The sequence below is a fragment of the Schistocerca gregaria genome, chromosome 2 (assembly GCF_023897955.1).
Source record: "Schistocerca gregaria isolate iqSchGreg1 chromosome 2, iqSchGreg1.2, whole genome shotgun sequence".
Lineage (NCBI taxonomy): Eukaryota > Metazoa > Arthropoda > Insecta > Orthoptera > Acrididae > Schistocerca > Schistocerca gregaria.
In genome coordinates this window covers 66,832,293-66,849,995 of record NC_064921.1, presented here as the reverse complement: position 1 = coordinate 66,849,995, position 17,703 = coordinate 66,832,293, and the positions used below count along the sequence as shown (strand labels likewise).

The 17,703-nt window shown below is 43.9% G+C and overlaps 1 protein-coding gene and 1 non-coding gene across 2 annotated transcripts in view; both read left to right on the top strand.

Annotated features, from left to right (window-relative positions):
- LOC126336331 (homeobox protein aristaless-like) overlaps positions 1 to 17,703 on the top strand; it is an 814,245-nt gene that overhangs the window by 418,118 nt on the left and 378,424 nt on the right. The window lies entirely within an intron of this gene.
- Positions 7,241 to 7,315, top strand: Trnas-cga (transfer RNA serine (anticodon CGA)). Its single transcript has one exon. It is a non-coding gene; the product is annotated as a tRNA-Ser (tRNA).

Below are 17,703 nucleotides of genomic sequence, written 5' to 3'. Positions count from 1 at the left end.
CTGCAGCGGTGGCCGAGCGGTTGTAGGCGATACAGTCCGGAACCGCGCGACTGCTACGGTCGCAGGTTCGAATCCTGCCTCGGGCGTGGATGTGTGTGATGTCGTTAGGTTAACTAGGTTTAAGCAGTTCTAAGTTCTAGGGGACTGATGACCTCAGATGTTAAGTCCCATAGTGCTCAGAGCCATTTGAACCATTTTCATTCCGTTTTCTCTGGACATAGCACGATACATTTGAATACTGTTACCAAGCTACGCCGTTCAAAAGTGTAGTTGAGGATTGGTCTCATTATTAAAACTCTTCGGAAGACTAAGCGTAACATTATATAATTATCTTAATCACGGAATACGTACATGATACACTCGATCAAATTCTTGACCCTCTAATCTTTTTAGCAGTGTAGATAACGCTAGGGGACTGCTTTGTTGAACTGAATCGCCGTCTCCCGTGCTCTATTACAAAGTTATCTGCGTTTAATAGCTCTCATTGAGTAATGCTTGCGGTTTGCCTATCAATTTAATCCAGTTCCATACGTTAACTTGCAAACACGGCTGTTGTCAGAACTTTAAAAACCAAAGGATACCGATAACGTCAACTTCTTAACCAACAGCAGTCAACCAACAGCATCTGCAAAGACCAGGAAGTCAACTGTCGAATTCATGGATCTACAGTCAAGCCTGAGACCATTTTTCAACATCTTTGTCACTCTTTTCTATTCACCAATTGCGGATCGCTTTCTTGGGTACACAGTTTAAAAGTACAGGAGACAGTCAGTCTTCTTGCTTGACCCAAACTTAATTCCAAAAAAATCTAAAATCTATCTCATGAACTTGAGATAAGAGGTTGCGTCAGTATGCGCCTGGCAGATAATACCCCAACTTGTGTTATCTAAGCGAAATTATTTCAGGAATTCGATGGAGGTACTAGGTCAGTAGTATCACAAGACTTTTTTGAATATACTGAAGTATACATCTACATCCATGGAGAAGAAATAAAAACTTCGAGGTTCGCCGATGACATTGTAATTCTGTCAGAGACAGCAAAGGACTTGGAAGAGCAGTTGAACGGAATGGACAGTGTCATGAATAGAGGGTATAAGACGAACATCAACAAAAGCAAAACGAGGATAATGGAATGTAGTCGAATTAAGTCGGGTGATGCTGAGGGAATTAGATTAGGAAAAGACACACTTGAAGTAGTAAAGGAGTTTGCTACTTGGGGAACAAAATAACTGATGATGGTCGAAGTAGAGAGGCTATAAAATGTAGACTGCCAATGGAAAGGAAAGCGTTTCTGAAGAAGAGAAATTTGTTAACATCGTGTATAGATTTAAGTGTCAGGAAGTAGTTTCTGAAAGTATTTGTATGGAGTGTAGCCATGTATGGAAGTGAAACATCCACAGTAAGTACTTTGGACAAGAAGAAAATAGAAGCTTTCGAAATGTGGTACTACAGAAGAACTCTGAAGATTAGATGGGTAGATCACATAACTAATGATGAGGTATTGAATAGAATTGGGGAGGAGTTTGTGGCAAACTTGACTAGAAGAAGGGATCGGTTGGTAGGAAATGTTCTGAGGCATCAAGGGATCACCAGTTTAGTATTGTAGGGCAGCGTGGAGGGTAAAAATCGTAGAGGGAGACCTAGAGATGAATACACGAAGTACATTCAGAAGGATGTAGGCTGCAGAACGTACTGGGAGATGAAGCAGCTTGCACAGGATAGAGTAGCATGGAGAGCTGCATCGAACCAGTCTCAGGACCGAAGACCACATCAACAACAAACAACACATCTACATAAGTACTCTTCAGTTCTCAGTTAAGTGCCTGGCAGAGGTTCATCGAACCACATTCAAGCTGTTTCTGTACTGTTCCATTCTGGAACGGTGCACGGGAAAAACGAGCACTTAGATATATCTGCGAGAACTCTGATTTCTCATATTTTATTGTGATAATTATTTCTCCCTATGTAGATGGACCTCAACACATTATTTTCACAATCGGAGGAGAAAGCTGGTGATTGAAATTTCACGAGTAGATTCTGCCAAAACGAAAAATGCCTTTGTTTTAATGACTACCACACCAATTCACGTGTCATGTCCGTGGAATTCACTCGCCTATGTTGCGACAGTACAAAACTAGCTGTCTTTTGAACTTTTTCTTTGTCCTCCGTCAATCCTAAATGATGCGGATCCCACAGCTCACAGCAGAATTACAGAAGAGGGCGGACAACCAAGGTGTAAGCAATCACTTTAATAGATATATTGCACTTCCTTAGTGTTCTGCCAATAAAACGCCGTCTTTGGTTTGCTTTCCCATTTAAATTATTCGTAACTGTAATCCCTAAGTATTTAGCTGAATTTAAAACCTTTAGATATGTGTGATTTATCGTGTTACCGAAATTTAGCGGATTTCATTTAGTATTCATGTGAACGACTTCACACTTTTCCTTACTGAGAAGTGGTTGACACTTCTCGCACCTTAGAGATATCGTGTCTAAGCCATTTTGTACTTGGTTTTGATCATCTGATGACTTTACAGGACTTTACAGGACGGTAAACGACAGCATCATCTACAATAATCTAAGAGGGCTGCTCAGATATGTCGTTTATGTAGACTATGAACAGCAGAGGGTCTATAATCCTTCCCTGAGGATCACTAGGTACTACTTGTGTTTTACTCCTTGACGTTTCGTTAATTATTATGAAATGTGACCTTTCTGAGAGGAACTCAGGAATGCAGTCGCATAATTAAGGCGATAATCCATAGGCACAAAATTCGATTAGAGGTCGCTTGTCAAAAGCTTTCTGGAAATTTAAAAATATGGAATCAGTTTGACATCCCCTGTCGTTAGCACTCATTGCTCCATGAGAATAGAGGGCGAGATACGTTACACAATTTTTTTCTGAATCCGTACTGACTGTTTGCCAATAAGACATTTTCTTCAAGGCAATTCATAGTATTCGAACACAATATGCGTTCTAGAATCATACTGCAAATCGACGTTAGTGTTAAGGGACTGGAATTCAGCGGATTACTACTATTTCCTGTCTTGGCATAACCAGCTTTCAGTCTTTAAGTAAGGATCTTTCGACGTCACTACAAAGTCACTACAGATTTATTACTTCTAAGTGTCAGGTAAATGAGGACACATTTCAGATTCATCTGTTGTAATTTCCAAGGAAACTTATGGAAGACATCAATTTCGGAATTGTTCTCCTATTTTAACCGCTCATGTATGGTGTTTCCGAGGTGTAGACGGGAGACCAGTCTGTAATCTGTACACAAGGCTGTGTAAATCCGGCTGAAAGTCAGACTCACACAGTCTGTTGATCCTGCCATTGGATTCCGGCTGTGCACAGCTATCATCGCCAGCTAGCACACTCCGCACTATACAGGTACTGTATAAATATGTCTCGACCTGCCGACCGCGGTGGCCCAGCGGTTGTAGGCACTTCAGTCCGGAACCGCGCGTCTGCTACGGTCGCAGGTTCGAATCCTGCCTCGGGCATGCATGTGTGTAATGCCTTTAGGTTAGTTAGGTTTAAGTAGTTCTAAGTTCTAGGGGACTGATGACCTCAGAAGTTAAGTCCCATAGTGCTCAGAGCCATTTGAACAATTTGTCTCGACCTGGCTATCTCCGACTCGAAACATTCCGTACAAGAAGCGCGCGTCGGCTGAGGCAATACCTGGCCAGCCTGCCCCTCCACTGCACAGCGAGCTGCTGTTTGCCTGTCGGGGGCCAGTCGCCGCTATCGCGAGGCACCTGTCTCGCACTGTGTGCTGATCGCTGCAAAAATTAGTTAATAGGTGCCAGTTTGCGTCATAAGCTTCCAGGCGGCGAACGCCGTTTACTTTATCTGCACCGGTGCCGTTACGAGAGTTACCGTAGCAAGACGGCACTCGCATGCTTCCGCCTTGCTGTCACACCGAAGCAACGGAAGAATCCTCTAGTGACTGACCAGTTGCCTTCTGGGAGAGCTTCTACCTTACGCGTTCAAGCAATCTGTGCTTCACTGGTATAATTCACTGCAGGTATTTATTAATTTTTCTATCCGTTAGGTCAGAGATAGTCTCACTTTTCTGCTTATTTATTTATTTATTCGTGTCAAACGCTTTGGATATAAAATAGAGAAAAAATAAGAATAAGAAAAAAGGTATATAGTTAATGTATACGGAGCAAATGTAGATACAACGTGTGGCAAATAGAGTCAAACTGAAGCGCCTGGTATAGGCATACGTATTCAAATACAGATATACAGGGTGTTTCAAAAATGACGGGTATATTTGAAACGGCAATAAAAACTAAACGAGCAGTGATAGAAATACACCGTTTGTTGCAATATGCTTGGGACAACAGTACATTTTCAGGCGGACAAACTTTCGAAATTACAGTAGTTACAATTTTCAACAACAGATGGCGCTGCAAGTGATGTGAAAGATATAGAAGACAACGCAGTCTGTGGGTGCGCCATTCTGTACGTCGTCTTTCTGCTGTAAGCGTGTGCTGTTCACAACGTGCAAGTGTGCTGTGGACAACATGGTTTATTCCTTAGAACAGAGGATTTTTCTGGTGTTGGAATTTCACCGCCTAGAACACAGTGTTGTTGCAACAAGACGAAGTTTTCAACGGAGGTTTAATGTAACCAAAGGACCGAAAAGCGATACAATAAAGGATCTGTTTGAAAACTTTCAGCGAACTGGGAACGTGACGGATGAACGTGCTGGAAAGGTAGGGCGACCGCGTACGGCAACCACATAAAGCAACGCGCAGCTAGTGCAGCAGGTGATCCAACAGCGGCCTCGGGTTTCCGTTCGCCGTCTTGCAGCTGCGGTCCAAATGACGCCAACGTCCACGTATCGTCTCATGCGCCAGAGTTTACACCTCTATCCATACAAAATTCAAACGCGTCAACCCCTCAGCGCCGCTACCATTGCTGCACGAGAGACATTCGCTAACGATATAGTGCAGAGAATTGATGACGGCGATATGCATGTGGGCAGCATTTGGTTTATTGACGAAGCTTATTTTTACCTGGACGGCTTCGTCAATAAACGGAACTGGCGCATATGGGGAACCGAAAAGCCCCATGTTGCAGTCCCATCGTCCCTGCATCCTCAAAAAGTACTGGTCTGGGCCGCAATTTCTTCCAAAGGAATCATTGGCCCATTTCTCAGATCCGGAACGATTACTGCATCACCCTATCTGGACATTCTTCGTGAATTTGTGGCGGTACAAACTGCCTTAGACGCCACTGCGAACACCTCATGGTTTATGCAAGATGGTGCCCGGCCACATCGCACGGCCGACGTCTTTAATTTCCTGAATGAATATTTCGATGATCGTATGATTGCTTTGGGCTATCCGACACATACAGGAGGCGGCGTGGATTGGCCTCCCTATTCGTCAGACATGAACCCCTGTGACTTCTTTCTGTGGGGACACTTGAAAGACCAGGTTTACCGCCAGAATCCAGAAACAATTGAACAGCTGAAGCAATACATCTCATCTGCATGTGAAGCCATTCCGCCAGACACGTTGTCAAAGGTTTCGGGTAATGTCATTCAGAGACTATGCCATATTATTGCTACGCATGGTGGATATGTGGAAAATATCGTACTATAGAGTTTCCCAGACCGCAGCGCCATCTGTTGTTGACAGTTGTAACTACTGTAATTCCGAAAGTTTGTCTGCCTGAAAATGTACTGTTGTCCCAAGCATATTGCAACAAACGGTGTATTTCTATCGCTCCTCGTTTAGTTTCAATTGCCGTTTCAAATATACCGGTCATTTTTGAAACACCCTGTATGTAAACAGGCAGGACACGGCGCTGCGATCGCCAACGCCTATATAAGACAACAGATGTCTGGTGCAGTTGCTAGATCGGTTACTGCTGCTTCGGCGCATGAGCGACAGGACACAGCATCTCCGATTAGCGATGAACTGGGGATTTTCCTGCACGATCATTTCACGAATGTACCGTGAACATCAGGAATCCGGTAAAACACCAAATCTCAGACATCGCTGCGGCCGGAGAAACATCCCTCAGGAACAGGACCAACGACGAGTGAAGAAAATCGTTTAAGTGTTGCCCTGCCGTAAGTTGCTGCAGATTTCAGTGCAGGGCCATCAACGAGTGTCAGCGTGCGAACCAGTCAACGAAACATCATCGGTGTGGGCTTTCGAAACCGAAGGCCCATTCGTGTATCCTTGATGACTGCACGATACAAAGCTTTATGCCTCGCGTGGGCCCTTCAACACCGACACTGGACTGTTGATGACTGGAAACATGTTGCCTGGTGGGACGAGTCTCGTTACACATTGTGTCGAGCGGATAGATGTGTACGGGTATGGTGACAACCTCATGAATCCATGATACCTGCATGTCAGCAGGGGCAGTTCAAGCTAGTGGTGGCTCTGTAATGGTGTGGGGTGTGTGCTGTTGGAGTGACATGGAGCCCCCGATACGTGTAGATACGACTTTGACGGACGACACGTACGAAAGCGCCCTGTCTGATCACCTGCAGTCATTCATGTCCGTTATGCATTCCGACGGACTTGCGGAGTTCCAGCAGGGCAATGCGATACCCGACACGTCCAGAATTGGTACAGAGTGGCCGCAGGAACACTTTCACTGTCCACAAAACTCCCGAGACAAGGATATTATTGAGAATATCTGGGTGTGAGATTTTCACTCTGCAGCGGAGTGTGCGCTGATATGAAACTTCCTGGCAGATTAAAACTGTATGCCGCACCGAGACTCGAAATCGAGACCTTTGCCTTTCGCGGGCAAGTGCTCTACCAACTGCGCTAACCAAGCACGACTCACGCCCCGTCCTCACAGCTGTACTTCTGCCAGTAATTCGTCTCCTAACTTCCAAACTTTACAGAAGCTCTCCTGCCAAACTTGCAGAAGTAGCACTCCAGAAAGAAAGGATATTGCGGAGACATGGCTTAGTCACAGCCTGGGGGATGTTTCCCGTATGAGATTTTCACTCTGCAGCGGAGTGTGCGCTGATATGAAACTTCCTGGCAGATTAAAACTGTGTGCCGGAACGAGAATCGAATTCGGGACCTTTGCCTTTCGCGGGCAAGTACTCTAGCAACTGGCAGAAGAAAAAGCTGTGAGGACGGAGCGTGAGTCGTGCCTGGGTAGCTCAGTTGGTAGAGCACTTACCCGCGAAAGGCAAAAGTCCCCTAGCAACTGGCAGAAGTAAAGCTGTGAGGACGGGGCGTGAGTCGTGCCTGGGTAGCTCAGTTGGTAGAGCATTTGCCCGCGAAAGGCAAAGGTCCCGAGTTCGAGTCTCGGTCCGGCACACAGTTTTAATCTGCCAGGAAGTTTCATATCTGGGATGCCTTGCAACGTGTTGTTCAGAGGAGATCTCTACTCCCTCGTACTCTTACGGATTTATGGACAGCCCTGCAGGATTCACGGTGTCAATTCCCCTCAGCACTACTTCGGATATTAGTCGAGTCCAAGCCACGTCGTGTTGCGGCACTTCTGCGTGCTCGCGAGGGCCCTACACGATATTAGGCAGGTGTATCAGTTTATTTGGCTCTTCAGCGTATATGAACAGATTACAGGCGCTAAATATAACCAGACCAAAAATTGGCGACCTCGACAGCACTGTCCCTGGCCCACAACATGTCCCGATCGTGTAGGAAACTGGGCACTGGGAACAGCTGTACAGGAGTTTGGTGGTTTGTCCGGCTTCGCATTCGAGTAAAGTTGATGGTTCCCCAGGACAGTTCCATTTGACCATATTATCCCTTGTTCTAAACACACCACTACTTAGTCTGTTGAGGGACTTCCACGTTTTCCATTGCAGGTTTTCGCCTGGGGAGAGAGCCTCCGAAGGTGGAATCAGCGATGCGATATCTGTGTTTCTGGTTATCCAAAGATTTTGTCGTGCCATTGACGGTGATATACTGTCTTCGACGGAAATTTTTAGAAAGGTCTTCCTAAATATGAGCCTGGTTGGGAGATGTTGGTGTCCATGCAGCGGGTGAGCAGCGTTTAGTTCTGCTTTGCTTCTCTCTGTGTTCGCGGCCACTTCCCGTTTTATATCTGATGGGGCTGGCTGTCCCGCCAGGCTGTAGAGTTTGAAGATACGCTTTGCTCTCAAGCATCCTGATGTTGTCCTACACCACTTTTCAGGCTCTGGCTCTGAGCACTATAGAACCTAACATCTAAGGTCATCAGTCCCCTAGAACTTAGAACTACTTAAACCTAACTAACCTAAGGACATCACACAACACCCAGTCATCACGAGGCAGAGAAAATCACTGACCCCGCCGGGAATCGAACCCGGGAACCCTGGCGCGGGAAGCCCACTTTTCTGGTTAAGAGCCAACTGTAGGGCAACACGTGGAGCCAAAGGGGATGGCGGGTAGAGGGAAGGAGGTGTTAGCGAGAGAGCATTAAGTGGCCATGGCCAATCAAACGGAAATGAAGTTTCCAGCAAATCATGCTATTGATGGAAGGCTACCACTTACACATTTGAATCTACATATTATAAGGTATCACACCAAATATTTTTAAGTGAAAAAGAAGATAATGTATGGAAGTGCATTCCTCTTTTTCTGAATGCTTCCATAGTGACCAATTTTCCGTACCTAAGCGTGTATTGTGGCCAGTATCATCCCAAGACGATCCCATGTTTGTTGTTCTGCTTTGCCGACATATTTCCTGTACATAAGTTTTGACATTACAGGTTTACGGGGGAACTGTTTGCCAGGACAGCTTAACAAAACCATGTGATTTAGGATTTATTTAGTGGACGTGGTTCATTTGCCGTTGTTTTTAACGAGAATTGATAGTACTTTAACGATGCGTAGGTCATAGACATGACCTTGTCCTTGCTTGAGATAAGAAGTAATGTATGATACATTTAAAACAGTTTCAGTACTCAGAAAAATTCTTACATAACTACAAAGAAATAAGTCCGGGAAACAGGAAAAAATACTTTGTTTGCGTCCTTATCCCTATCTGCATTCGCCCTGATAATGTCATATACTGGTGGAAGATGAAAAATGAACAAGTCCACAGACGTGACGCAAAAAACTATATTTGCATCTGACACTGATAAAGGGTGGTAATGGCAGTTATTCAAACCACCTTACTGTGCATACAGTGGAATTACTTTGTAGGAGGCTGTTTGAAAAGTAAGAAATGGTCTACATTTCTGCTACAGTCCAAGAAATGTATAAGTACTGGTAACAGCTAACAGAAACAGGGGAAAGGGGTAAACATAACCTCAACCTACAGATATCTGTAATTACTCTCCTTGTTTATCATTTTGTACTGTGTTCAGTGTGGACACGACGGCGAGTCGGCTTTATAAAGCACAAGGGGCTTCCTCCAGGCCCATCCGCTCTGCGCCGGAGACTCGTGGGTGCTGCGAAAGCTCGCTGTCCTGCCTGCGATCGACAAAGTCGATGAGGAAACATGACAAATGGTGGAAATTGCGTGGTTCAGTCTTAGCGTTTCACTCGTGTCGTCCATGACTAAACCGGGATTTGGCAAGGATGGCGACCAATTGGCTGCGTCCCCTTTAAATTAACCATCTGCGCAATTGCCTCAGTAGGTTAACGAAAAACGCGAATAATCTATAACTGGTGATCAGATCGTGACTTGTGCCCTCCCGTCCCATTTATGAATGCAGTGACTAGATGTCTGTCCCACTTAGTTTGACAGCGTGGAGCTTTATCTCATACTGAACAAAAACCAACGAAAATTTATCCCAGGCGAGGTATGAAACCCGGATTTCCTGCTTTCGGGAGCAGTCTCGTTAACCTTTCGACTGTCTGAGCACGCATACGGTCCTGACTAATCCTTTTCTGTTCCCCTATACTAAAACTAGAAATTCATTCACGGCGTATGTGGGATTAACGCCACAGGGAGAATGGATTTGGCCGAGGACCATAGCTGACCCTGTGACTAGGGCACATATCATTTGAATTATATTCGCTGAAATAAAGCGAATAGACGAATTTCCACTAGTCATGAAATGTTTATTAGATTGCAGATTCCGCTTTTGAGACAGTTTTTGACTGATATTATTTCATGTCACTGAACCTTCAGTGAGATCCCCTCCCTCGATTTCCATTTCAGTGAAGCCAGTTTAACAGTATTGTGTCTTAAGAAGACTTCCAACTTCTCTGTGATTGTCACTATGCAGGAACGCATGGCAGTGCTGTAGCTACACGTGTCTTTACTGGTCACAGAAAGTTTCGTAGGAGACCATTTATGCATTTAGTATGTAAATGAAATAATCTGCGGTTCGACTAATGTTGAAACCAGAATTCATCAGTATAGCGTCGGCTACTGTGGGCGTCAGCTCGGACACAAACGAGGAAGGAGACAAGTTTGCAATAGCCGGTGGCAGAAATCCAAAATGATCTGTACATAACACTTTTAATATTAACTGATCACTTTATTTCTGACAAGTACTTTACACCGTTACCACTCGCACAACGCAAGCTACGTATAGGCTTCCTACTACTCAGTACTGATGCTCTCGAAGACTGCGACCGAACTGCACCCGACCAGCAATGGGCAACTGGTTAAATCAGCGTTCACAGGGGCGCTGAACTCTGTCTTCCTGGAGGTGTGGAGCTGCCAGCAGCCTCCATTAGGGCCCAGGTGAGCGCCATCTTCAAGCCGTTTCGTTGCGATACGCTGGTCGGCTTGCCGTCAATGCTTTAGGACTACACAGTCAGTGTGAACACTTGCGATACAGTTTTGCAGTCCTGACAAGCTTTTGACAATGTTGACTGGTTTATCTCTTTCAAATTCAAAAATTCTTTCAAATTCTAAAGGTGGCAGGGGTAAAATACAGGGAGTGAGAGGCTATTTACAATTTGTACAGAAACCAGATGGCAGTTATAAGAGTCGAGGGACATGAAAGGGAAGCAGTGATTGGGAAGGGAGTGAGGCAGGGTTGTAGCCTCTCCCCGATGTTATTCACTCAGTATATTGAGCAAGCAGTAAAGGAAACAAAAGAAAAATTCGGAGTAGGTATTAAAGTCCATGGAGAAGAAATAAAAACTTCGAGGTTCGCCGATGACATTGTAATTCTGTCAGAGACAGCAAAGGACTTGGAAGAGCAGTTGAACGGAATGGACAGTGTCTTGAAAGGAGGATATAAGACGAACATCAACAATAGCAAAACGAGGATAATGGAATGTAGTCGAATTAATTCGGGTGATGCTGAGGGAATTAGATTAGGAAATGAGACACTTAAAGTAGTAAAGGAGTTTTGCTACTTGGGGAGCAAAGTAACTGATGATGGTCGAAGTAGAGAGGATATAAAATGTAGACTGGCAATGGCAAGGAAATCGTTTCTGAAGAAGAGAAATTTGTTAACATCGAGTATAGATTTAAGTGTCAGGAATTCGTTTCTGAAAGTATTTGTGTGGAGTATAGCCATGTATGGAAGTGAAACGTGGACGATAAACAGTTTGGACAAGAAGAGAATAGAAGCTTTCGAAATGTGGTGCTACAGGAGAATGTTGAAGATTAGGTGGTATTGAATAGGACTGGAGAGAAGAGAAGTTTGTGGCACAACTTGACTAGAAGAAGAGATCGGTTTGTAGGACATGTTCTGAGGCATCAAGGGATCACAAATTTAGCATTGGAGGGCAGAGTGGTGGGTAAAAATCGTAGAGGGAGACCAAGAGATAAATAAACTATACAGATTCAAAAGGATGTAGGTTGCAGTAGGTAATGGGAGATGAAGCAGCTTGCACAGGAGAGAGTAGCATGGAGAGCTGCATCAAACCAGTCTCAGGACTGAAGACCACAACAACTACATGTACAACCTAGTCCATGTCTCTCTACTTAACTAATAACCCATAATTTGGTTACTGCTGAAACCAACATCCATCACTGTGGATATCTGCGATGTGTGCTTGCAGTTGTATATATCTCTATCCCTGTACTTAAATAATAACCAACGGTTCGGCTAATGTTTTAAACAAAAGTCATCATTGTGTTTATTTGTGATATGTTCTTTCTATTGTGTATGCGCAGTTGAATCTCCAGCCGCCTACTTGGCATAAGAAAGAATCTCTTTGCATCTTTTTCTGGTTCTTCCCGTAGGCTGTCTCATTGCCACAAGTGTCGCTTGTTTTTCGTGATTTAGCATTTTTTTAAATTTTTGACATTGTGTTTTTAAAGCATTCCTTCAGCCACTCTCATCTGTTAACCTAACAGAGGGGAGTCGTGTGAGAGCCCTGTAAACTTAACTTGGTGTGTTATTGTATTTTTACTAGGGATGGGCAATATTGAAGGTAATTATTAAAATAACATTCTTACTGGGTCTTACCTATTAACCAAAAAATACTTTCCACCCTGTACATTAATACATTTTTAATGGAGTGGGGTTCGACAATAGAAAAGCGAGTTTTCACCATCCACATCAAGTATGCTGTAAAGTTCTTCACTGCAGTCCTGCACTCTCCATTTATGCAGATGTGATATGTTATATTCACGTGGAAAGTAGAGGCGTAGAGATCAAGGAGCACACGTAAGGTCAAAGTACAAATGAAATGACAAAATTTCAGAGACTTTTCTGGTCTCATGCAGATATGATTTTGTGTATACAGGCACAAGAGGCGAGTGAAAATTTGTACCAAGGCCGAAAATCCAACCCGGGTTTCCCGGTTACTGGGCAGATGCGTTAGACACTAAGCCATCTTGTCATAGCCGTTCACACAGCTCCACGGATTACCCTGGCACGCCTCCTTGCTCGATCCAAATTCTCACTACCGCCCCAGTCTACTTTAAAATCCCCCTTACACACGAACAGAACTGCCGAGGTTCTCCACATTCTGGAATCGCCACCTCAGCATCGAACGTGAATGGGGAATCCAGCCTGAAACTCAGGTGCAGATACTTATATAAAATAAATGATACAATTTCACAGACTTTTCTGATCACATACAGATATGATTTTATGTATGTAGACTTAAGCCTCGGCTATTCTATTTGTGGTTAGGGCAGAATTTGAAGGAGAAAGAGGCGGCAGTGAGAATTTGGATCGTGAGAGGGAGGTGGTCCAGGGTAATCTGTGCAGTTGTCAGAGTAGCTATGCCGAGGTGGCTTAGTGCCTAGCGCACCTACCTAGTAAACAGCAGCCCTGGGTTCGATTCCGGGTCTTGGTGCAAATATTCACTCGCCGCTTTCGTCGATATACACAAAGTTCAAGGGACACATTTCCAGTATTTCTTTAAAGCACTCCAAATGGCAATAAATTATTTATTTTTATTCTGGTAACCTGTTTCGGTGTATAACACTATCTTCAGCCCAGAGGCTCTGAAATATGCAACATTTATACTGGGTCTTTCGTTTTTTAAGGTGTACAAATTTTTGTCATTCATGACCCATTATACATGTTGTACATTTCAGAGGTTGTGGTCTGATAATGCTCTTGTAGACCGAAACCATTACCAAAACCAAAAATAAATAATTTATTGCGATCTGGACTGCTTTCTTTTAAACAGTAAATACGATCGCTGTGGTTCCACAAGTATGTTAAAAATGATTACCCTGCAGGTAGTCGTCCCTGTGAATGCAGTATGTTACAGTATCCGAAACGTTGTTTTTTTTATTCGTGTCATGAAGTCGTCACACACTCAAAAGAATTGTGTCGATAGATGTACAGTCCCGTGGCTATAATCTTATATGGTGTACATCTTGTATAACATGTGATAAAACTTAATTCATTGATTCATTCATTTCAGAGTGTCACATTCATGTCTCTCCTGCATGTTAGTTGATATCATCTACCCACCTTCAGATAAATTGTTGGCTCAGTCTTTTGTCTTGGAACCTATCAAGGAACTTCCGTAGTCCATGCAGGGAGACAGATGAGCAACATACAATACGCATAATAACCAAGAGGGAACAATTGGAATGGACGTGTCCTAATTGGAAAGGGTGCAAGAAAGGGATGGAGTCGTTTTCCCCAACTGTTAAATCTGATTATCGAAGGAGCAACGATGGAAATAAAATATATATTCAGGAATAGGATTAAAATTCATGGTGACAGAATATTGTTGATAAGATTCACTGATGACGCTGGTGTTCTCAGCGAAATTAAGGAAAAGTTACATGGGCATACTCATAGGAATGAGTTGTCTACTATGCAAGAAATATAGATTGAGAGTAAACCTAAGAAAGACGAAAACAATAGGGAGTAGTGAAACTTAGATTAGTGAGAGACTTAACCATCAAAATTGAGGGCCACGAAGTAGACCAAGCGAAAATAATTGTGTTACCTTGGAAGCAAAATAACGCATGAGAGATGAAGCAAGGAGGACAAAAGAAAAGCACAGACAAAGAGGGCATTTCTGGACAAATCAAGTCTACTAGACCAAAAATAAGCCTTAATTTGTGGAAGAGATCGCAGAGTCTTGAACATGGCTGCTTGGTTCAGTGACCATTTATAAATTAAAATTGAAACAAATGAGCCCTCGGTCACAATTTTTTAGCCTTAGTAACCAGGTATAAATACTTCTAAGAGTGCTTTCATCAGAATTTAGACGTTTAAAGTCGTCTATAACATAATTACAAATTAATAGGAAGAAAAAATTTTTATATAAAAAAGTGTAAGTACTGACTAACAATACAGTACTTACATGTCACGTATAAAATAAATAACAGGCTAGAAGGACTTTAGTCATAAAATATTCAAAAGGAATGTGTGAAGGCGAGCCTCTAAGCACTGCTCGTACCTGTACAGCCACAGGTTGCAACGGACTGAGGCGCCCGCGTTAACAGTCGCGGCAGCTGCTTCAGTGTTGGAAGCGCTGTGTAGCGCTTTGCATTGGATCTGACTGCGATTTCTTTGTAAGAGACTCTCTGGCTGGTTGTACTCGTTGTTGGAAGTTAATCGCCAGTATTGTTGGGCAGTAGGAAGTTATTTGCCAGCAGTGATGGAAGTACTGATGGGTAGTTGGAGATGAACAGCCAGCAGTCATGATTGTTAAATGTAATAAGTTAGCGTTGATGGAGGGTAGAGGTCTGAATTGATAGCGTAGGTTATTTCATTTACATACTACATGTATAAATGGTCTCCTACGAAACTTTCTGTGACCAGTAAAGAAACGTGTAGCTACAGCACTGCCATGCGTTCCTGCATAGTGACAATCAGAGAGGAGTTGGAAGTCTTCTTAAGACACAATACTGTTAAACTGGCTTCACTGAAATGGAAACCGAGGGAGGGGATCTCACTGAAGGGTCAGTGACATGAAATAATATCAGTCAAAAACTGTCTCAAAAGCGGAATCTGCAATCTAATAAAAATTTCATGACTAGTGGAAATTCGTCTATTCATTTTATTTCAGCGAATATAATTCAAAGGATATGTGTCCCTAGTCACAGGATCAGCAATGGTCCTCGGCCAAATCCATTCTCCCTGTGGCGGTAATCCCACATACGCCGCGAATGAATTTCTAGTTTTACTATAGGGGAGGAACAGAAAAGGATCAGTCAGGCTCTGAGCACTATGGGTCTCAACTTCTGAGGTCATCAGTCCCCTACAACTTAGAACCTAACTAACCTAAGGACAGCACGCACATCTATGCCCGGGGCAGGATTCGAACCTGCGACCGTAGCAGTTGCGCGGTTCCAGACTGTAGCGCCTAGAACCACTCGACCGGCCGGCGTTGGCTTAGGCTAACGATCTGGAAGTATCCGACTTGGAGATTGAAAATTATTCATGATTATATATCTTTTTACTGGATGTCAACGTCTATTTATATGCGTGTTTGAACTGGATGTCACATTATTTAGGTAAAAAATACATTATTTGGTTTTCAACAAAATCTTTCCTTTGCTAACCACATGCCTATTAATAGTCAGCGGCTTTAGCAGTTAGAGTCTTTTATTTAGCTGGCTGTACTGACGTTCACTGTGTTGCAGTAGTTCGCGTAACGAAGATTTTTGTGAGGCAAATGCTTAATTAAATGTATAGGTTATTGTTAGGATTTGTTTTTAGTCAGGGCCATTCTTTTGAATTATTTTTTTGAAATCAGGTTATCTTTTTTTTGAGCAGTCAGATTGAGTGCGCTAGGTTATTGTGGGTCTCAGTCATCTAGCAAATTAAGAAGAGCCACACTCATTGAAATAAAGAAGTTTCAAGGTGAACATGAAATGGCAGCGAGAGCGCTATCTAGTAGACGCAGGTGCAACTTTGCTACTTAATATTCAAATGTAGACAAAACTCTTGTGATGATACGCTGAAAAGCCAAAGAAACTGGTACACCTGCCTAATATTTTCTAGCGCTTCCACGAGCGTGCCGCAACACGACGTGGCATGGACTCAACTAACGTCTGAAGTAGTGCTGGAGGGAGCTGGCACCATCTATCCTACAGGGCTGTCCATAAATCCGTAAGAGTACGAGGGGCAGACATTTCTTCTGAGCAGCACGTTGCCAGGCGTCCGAGATATGCTCAATAATGTTCATGTATGGGGAGCTTGGTGGCCAGCGGAAGTCTTTAAACTACGAAGAGCTTTCCTGGAGCCACTGTAGCAATTCCGGGCCTGTGGGGTGTCGCTGGAATTCCCAGTCCGTCGGGATGCACAACGGACATTAATGGACGCATGTGATCAGACAGGATGCTTACGTACGTGTCACGTGCCAGAATCGTATCTAGACGTATCAGGGGTCCCGTATCACTCCAAGTCCCCTTACTGACATGCAAGGTCCATGGATCCCTGAGATTATCTCCACATCCGTACATATGCACCCGCCCGATACAATCTGAAACGAGACTAGTCCGACCGGGCAACATGTTTCCAGTCATCAACTGTCCAGTGTCGGCTTTGACGGCCCAGGCGAGACGTAAAGCTTTGTGTCGTGCAGTTATCTAGGGTACACAGGTGGGCCTTCGGCTACGAAAGCCCATCACGATGATGTTTCTGTGAATGGTTCGCACGGTGACACTTGTTGATGGCCCAGCACTGAAATCTGCAGAAATCTGCGGAACGTTGAACGATTCTCTTCAGTCGTCGTTGGTCGCGTTCTTGCAGGATCTGTTTCCGGCCACAGTGATGGCTAATATTTGATGTTTTACCGGGTTCCTGACATTCACGGTACACTCATGAAATGATAGTACGGGAAAATCCCCACTTTATCCCTACCTCGGAGATGATGTGACCCATCGCTCGTGCGCCGACTATAACAGCACGTTCTTTATGTTGTTGTTGTTGTGGTCTTCAGTCCTGAGACTGGTTTGATGCAGCTCTCCATGCTACTCTATCCTGTGCAAGCTTCTTCATCTCCCAGTACCTACTGCAACCTACATCGTTCTGAATCTGCTTGGTGTATTCATCTCTTGGTCTCCCTCTACGATTTTTACCCTCCACGGTGCCCTCCAATACTAAATTGGTGATCTCTTGATGCCTCAGAACATGTCCTACCAACCGATCCCTTCTTCTGGTCAAGTTGTGCCACAAACTTCTCTTCTCCCCAATCCTATTCAATACTTCCTCATTAGTTATGCGATCTACCCATCTACTCTTCACCATTCTTCTGTAGCACCACATTTCGAAAGCTTCTATTCTCTTCTTGTCCAAACTATTTATCGTCCGTGTTTCACTTCCATACATGGCTACACTTCATACAAATACTTTCAGAAAAGACTTCCTGACACTTAAATCTATACTCGATGTTAACAAATTTCTCTTCTTCAGAAAA